Here is a 7,091-nt window from a genome sequence, read left to right as displayed (position 1 = left end):
AAGAGGAGCTTGCCTCATTCCTGCTACGCTCTGAAGATTGTTTTACTGCTTTCAACCCCAGCCTCCTAAATGGCCGCAGGATCACTCGCCAGTGACAGGCAGCAAGAAATAAGGGTAAGCTGAAACCAGCGCTTGGCTCTTTCCACCTAAAGCGCAGAAATATTATTTTGAAACCAACCACTAATAGTAACACGGCACAAGCGCGTGCCAGCACAGAAAGCTGTGCGTTCAACCTGAACCTCTGTCACACGCTAAGGGGCATCGCTGCAGCATCTGTTTTTTAAACTTCACAGTATTTCTTTAGCAGTGATAATGAAAACCAACTCTTTTTTCCGTATTTACTTATCCCATTAAATTCCATTCGCTGTCCAAATTACTCAGTTGCTTTTTCTAGCTCACGCACTTACACAGTGCTGAATAATGTGGACAAAATACGTTCAGATCCAGACACAGTTTCTTTACTTTAGGGAAAAAAATAAGTCACATCTTTCCACATAAATGCGCATTTGTCCAAGGTCTATCATACGATTAGCAGCAGTCGAGGAGCAGAATTAAAGCCAGGACTCAGAGGTAGCCCCAATACAAAGTTCAGGTCTCAACAACTTCCCATTCCAGGATCTGAACCCAGCCCAGCTGGTACCTTCACTCCCAGGGCACTAGGTGAGGACTGGTCTCCTCACTCGGACACTTCACCACTTTGTCCCCACATTTACACAGCCACTGTGTGGCATTTTTCTTGTCCTAGAAGTGACATTCCTGGCTCCCATGATCATCTGCTTCTCCAGGCTCTTAAGGGAAGGGGTTAATTACTCAGCCTCTACTTTCAAATCCAACTGAGAGCTGTGGAGGTTTATTAGTGGCACATATGAAGTTTGAAGCCAACACAGGTTTAATTAGTTTCAGAACTATGTCTTCCTACTCTCACCCTTTTCTACCTCACTCTCTAGAGTCAGTCAAGCTAAGAGCATTCGCACAGACAGGCTAGCCAGCCTGACAACACCAAGGAATGACCACGTGGCTCTGCACCGCGCAGAGCCATGACTCTCACTTCCCAACATCACCTCTAAGAAGTCTTAAGAAATGTTAAGGATTAATCTGCAGCCAATTAAGGGTTGCCAAGTGAAAAAGTGGGGTAAGAAAATGCGCCAATTGCAGACCAGTTTTAAGTCACCTCCTGTTAAGAACCAATTCTATTTCCAGTAAGAATAGGGAACTGTAAAGGTTCCTGCTGGGAGCTATACACAGCATACAGTAATCCAGATGACGTGGACTTTCTATAATTTCCTGCAAGGTAACAAGAAACATATGACCTTGTGTCAGCATAACAGTTTGAAAAGCTGCATCAGTGAGTGATTTGATGAGGCAGTTAATTGAAAAAGATGAAATCACCTACGGGATGCTGCTTCAGTTCTATTTGGTACTCGTACACTGCCTTGGGCAAACAGGCCCAAGCACAGATCCCAGTTAAGTGTTCAGTTTAAGAAAGCCAGTTTCAATTACACCTCTAAGGCAAGTAGTCTTCAAAATATTCAACTTCAAAAATCACCAATGTAGTCCTTTGTATTAATTTAAGTCCTTGTTCAAAAGATTACCTGCAAGGAAAAGGCCCAAGACTGGACAAACTAAAATGTATTATTGTCCAGATGTATTTTCAGTTTCACACAAGAAACATTTGCTTTATCCGCTAGGATTCAAAATGGGGAAATGTGTCATTTATCCGGTACTTTTGCAATGTGTTTTCAGAGTGTGCACAGGTTGACTGAGAACACCTTAAATGTACTCCCACCCACAAAATTTTACGTTACAGTTCCTGTTACTGCTGGGGTTTTTGCTAGCAGAAAGAATTAAAAGTCTGCTCCTGCACTGAAACGATTTTATCACATAAGAGCTATTAGAAAGGTAATGGAATAGGTTTAAGCAAGAGGCACTGTCAGCAGAACAGGCATAGTCTAAGGATAGACCTGACAAGACAGCATTTTCTTCCTTCCGCTTTTATAGACTATTTCTCTTGGAAGGGACCTAAAATGATCATCTAGACCAACTGTCTGACCACTTCAGGGCTGACTATAAGCTAATGTACGTTAAGGGTGTTGTTCAAACGCCTCTTAAGAGCTGACAGGCTTGGGGCAATGGCCACTTCTGTAGGAAGCCTGTTCCAGTGTTTGACCGCCCTCTTGGTAAAGAAATGCTTCCTAATGTCCAGTCTGAACCTCTCCTGGCACAGCTCTGAACCATTAACCGTTTTAGAGCCTGAGCCTACTGTCTCTAGGAGTCCTGAGCAACTTCGATTACTTTCAGCAGATGAGCAATCATGACCGGAGGTCCTACGATACTCCCCTGGACTAAATCCAACCCCTACAACTAGGATGTCTTGCTGCTGCTTTAGAGTGTACAAAGGGTTATTGTTAACACTCCAAATGAGGAGATGGAGTCAGACTCCAGAACCGCTGGAAGTTCTCCATGCTGCAAGCTGCAGATATCATGCTTCTGACTAGGGACTGCTCCTCTCTAAAAGGATATCAAGAGCTCTACCTACCACGTATTACACATCCCTTGTGAATTACACAACCACTTTTATCAACTGTTTTTTGCCATAGATCCCTCCCTATTTTCAAGTAGGTTCTACCCAGGAGTGCTACAAGCATTCGTTTCACATTTACAGACTTCAACCCAGTCTGAGACCAGAGCTGCTTACGCTGACCTCATTGTCTGACCCGCTATCTGAGGAAATAAAAAGGACAAAGAGAAACACTAAACACCATCAGTAGCTGACTTTTTAAAAGATCCTGTACAAAGGAGGAATGCTTGAAATTTACAGGTCAAGACCAACAGGGAGGGCTTTAAATCTTCACCTTATGCTGAAGATTAAAGCAAGAACATGCTATGCTGGGAATTCCTGGGTTATACTGGTGCAAGTAAAAAACATGCCAAGTTACCAGTACTGAAAAACTGCTTATTGCCAGAAGTTTGGATCTAACAGCATGAGAAGAATCACTTCCCAGCAGGCTACCATCACACAGAGAAATGCCTTTTTACCATAAAATAGCTAGAAGTTGGACCAAGTGAGAACTGGCTAGGGAAGCGTTAGAAGTCAGCCTTGCGTCGTAACAGGAGGGCAGAACTAAATTTTTAAGACTCCCTCAAGAGAAATCTTCTGCACGTTAAGCTCAAAAACATATTCCGTCTAGACCTGAGCACATGAGAAGAGAAAATAAGTAACGACACGAGCATGAGAACAGCTGAAGCCTGGTTTCCAAAAGTTTTTTTTCCCCTTCATGGTTGATAGACTAACTCTGACAAACTTTGAAGCAGGATTCATAACATGTCTACCCTGTGGGGGTTCTCCGCCCAACGAGGAATTAGACTGCAGAACTGCAGTTCTGAAACAATTAAGTTGAAAGAACTTCCAAGCAAAGAAAATCTCATCTGTGGACTGACTGGATCACCCAGTACTTCCTAAAACCCAACTGCAAATCAGCACGCATACCAGCTCTTGCCAGCGTGGATTTTCTGGTATCCATCTTGCTCTAGAGCACCTGACAGGCTTCTAAACACCTCTTTTCACAAACATATCTTGGTTTCTGAAGCTATGTTTACACTAGCAAGTAGTAGGATACACCAAGCGCAGATCTTCAGATTGAAGACTCATACCCATACCACACATTCCAGAAGACTATTTCAAATTTGGGTCTAGTCTCGCCCACCAGCCAAGCTAGACAAACAGCTAAGCACCACACGACTGCATCTTCTAGCTTAGTTTCATCTGAAGGTAATCCCAAAAACAAGGTCCAAACCTACAACAGGTAAGTGGGGGGCAGGTGGCAAACTGGTTGTGGGAAGTATGCTCCAACAACCCCCCAGAAGCAACATAGGTGCACCTCAAACTCCCACACCTGAGCAAGCTGGCAGAAGTCAAACACTTCATGAGAGCAGAAGAGCAACCTCATAATTATTTTTTAGCCCAATATAAAATAAGGAAAGAAGGCTTAAACCACACTCTCCTCAACCACAGTCCTAAGCTAGAGCGACTCCAGCACTAAAAACTGACACTAAAAGAGTTCTTCCTAACGTTACGCCAGAAAGCACTCATACTTACAAATACAAAACAGGTCTGAAGTACAGAGTAGGTGAAACGACAGATCACCGAAGTAGCAGGAAGTGTTAGAACTTGTTATTCAACTCCTTTACAGGAAGTCCCCTGCTATCTACTTGAGTAAACAAGGTCTACAGGGGAGCATAGAAGTCAGCTTTTCACAACAACTGCCAGACAGATTCTCACTCCAGGTTTTAACTCTGCTCATTCATCAACATCACAGAGAGAATTCCAGGGGCCAAATTATCCTTTAAGTGTGTTTGAACTGTTACAGTACCAAGATTACATTGTCAAGCTGTACTCTGGGGCAGGATTTAGACCTAAGACAGTTAAAACAAACCAGCTTACTTCTCAAAGAGAAATCTCCTTCCATACACAAGGTGCTATCTTGAAGACACACTCTTGACTATAACCATTTCTTGGATGTGGCACCCTTGGCCCTAGCAAATGCTAATTAATACTAGCTGCTATTCTAATACCATATTGGGATGCTTTTCAAAGGTAAGCAAATAGTAGCCCTACTTCCAGGCTAAACTTCAGAAACAAGACTGGGGCAGAGGCAAGCTGCAAGTGAAGGAAAGATATATTCTGTGCAGAGCCAGAGATAAGATTTTCTTCTGAGTTACTTGAGGGCATCTTTTCCTGCCTTAGGTCATTAATAATGCCCAGTGACAGCCTGAAGTCACAGAACAGACTGAGGAAGACTGGAAAAGTTGAACAGCAAACCCATAAGGAACTGAGCAACTCGAAAGGCACAAGCCTTAGCTGTCAGACATTTTACACAGGCATTAACCATTCCCTATACAGTCCTGTGATCTTGCTCACCTGTGGCACCCTCCCCTCAAGCCCTACCCAAGTAGCTCTCACCACCCAGCCATCAGACTGTCCTAGTAAAAAGCTGAAACCGAGTTATCTTCCCCACAGGCACTGTAAGTATCCTAAGGAAATAAACTTTCCATCCTCTGATACTCTTTCAGCTAAATGTTCTTGCAGGAGAGGAAAAGGCACAAGAGGTTCGCTGACCTCTGCAGAAATACCAAATGCAGGAAGTCAGCACTAACACCTCTTCTTGGTGGCATCATCAATTCAATGACCTCAGTGCACACCGACCAGCAGCAATCTCACCAAAGGCTGGGGTGATAGAACTCTTACCTGACCAGACCAAAAGCCAGCCCTTCTCAGCCACCCCCTGATGCAGCACAGGACTTGATGTACTACACTCTTTAAGATTGCTAATGGCACCGCTGTGACACTAGGCATGGAAGGAGCTCCAAGACACCAGTACTGTAGCACTGCCTAGTTTATAACCCAACAGCTGCATCCTCTCATCCTTTAATATAAACATTTGGCAACAGTTTGTTGAACCTTTAAAGCAAGAAAACTCCAAGGTGGCAACTTCTTCAAACAGGGTATTCTGCCAGGATAAAAGCAGCAAGCAGTAACACACTGTCTTTGCTGTTCACAGCAAGTAAAATCCAGGATGAAACATGAAGCACTGTCTGTCTATCTTTATGACCGTAAGGTTGTCATCAGCACTTGCAACAGTCAGGTCATCTGACTAGTCATATTATTAGTCACCTTCAGCACCACTGTCACACTGCCAGACATAAGCGTAGTCATTCAAAGGGTCTTCCACTGATTTACAACTGGATTAGCAAGAACTAAACAGATTATCAAGTCAAGTACCAGGACAACACAAATTTGATCAAAAGCTAAGAGGCTTCAGCGGATAACCAGAACTTCCCACAAGACAGCCCAAGCGGTGTTAGCAGAGCAAGCCAGCTGGATCAGTGCACTGCTCTAATGGAACAGTCACCCCAGAGTCACAACAAAATTCAGCTTTGTTCAGACACCCTTCTCTGCTCCTGCTGCCACAGTGACAGGCTTGAGACAGGTGACACTGAATCACAGGTTAAACGTAAATTATGTCTCAATAAAAAAAACCTCGGAAGACAGAAAAACACTCTTGCAAAGGGCTAAAGACATCCCTCTCCATCCCACACTTGCAAAGCAAACTTCAAGATAACTCTGAGGTAGCTGCTCAAGCATACGTGAATCCAGCTGCGGTGCAGATGTGCAAAAAGCTGCAGCCACATCTAGTACTAGATGTGCCAGCCAAGCACAGGCATTCTGGGGGTTTGTAACATCCTGAAGCGAGAGGCAGGGTAGGCAGCACAAACGCCAGTTACGATTTGTACTGTCAGATGTGAAAGCAGGTATTTTAAAGCAGAGTCACATCAAAAACAAGGGGGAGAGGGTAAACCACATTCTTTAGGGCAACTGAAGAAATTCTGACTCTCATCAGATATTTTTCTTGCTCAGGGTGCAGGCCATTCAGTTTAAAAAACAGGAACAGGTCTCTGGCAGCAACCCTACGTTTATTTTCAAGAAGGTCGGGAGTTTATTTTTCTCTGGAATGTATGACCTCCCTCCCTATCTCTGTTACTAGAAGACTTGCAAGAGTCAAGCCTGAACTTTGAGTAGTTTTCAAAGGAGGCAGCAGCAGCAGAAAAAAAACCCAACACAAAAAGACATTCCTTCTGACTTGTACAATTGGTCTGGGGTCCTTCCACATCTTCAGAGCTCAAAAACAAGTGGACCATCCTAGTTGTTCTATGGAAAAATAATTTCTCACCAAAAATGTGCTAGCTGGTGGAACAAAAAGCACTCTTGATCGGTTTTCATAGACTCACACAGAGATCCAAGTCATGTCTGTGAGACTAGAGGCTTTTATTCTTCAAAACCCTTGTGACGAGTAACTGTAGGGCAACAGGTTACCGAAGTTCCAGTTAAGCTTTCATTTAGTCAATAGAGAGAGTAACTGGAGACGAGTCACCCAGTGAAAAGAAGTTTGTCTTTGCTGTAGGACAAAGGCACGCAAGTGAGCTGTTAGCACAAGTCTACTGCACTGCAGCAAGTTCACACCACCTTATCTCCAGTCATTTGTCTCTCCGTACCCTCCTTTGTTGCCAAAGAGGAGAGCTCACACTTTACATTC

General features: G+C 43.8%; 1 protein-coding gene across 1 annotated transcript in view; it reads right to left on the bottom strand.

Annotated features, from left to right (window-relative positions):
* The window catches only part of QRICH1 (glutamine-rich 1), a 22,247-nt gene that overhangs the window by 10,346 nt on the left and 4,810 nt on the right, over positions 1-7,091 (bottom strand). The window lies entirely within an intron of this gene.

Source organism: Buceros rhinoceros, unplaced genomic scaffold (assembly GCF_000710305.1).
Source record: "Buceros rhinoceros silvestris isolate BGI_N320 unplaced genomic scaffold, ASM71030v1 scaffold32372, whole genome shotgun sequence".
NCBI lineage: Eukaryota > Metazoa > Chordata > Aves > Bucerotiformes > Bucerotidae > Buceros > Buceros rhinoceros.
The sequence above is the reverse complement of the archived record's forward strand: the minus strand, read 5'-3'. Positions and strand labels throughout refer to the sequence as shown.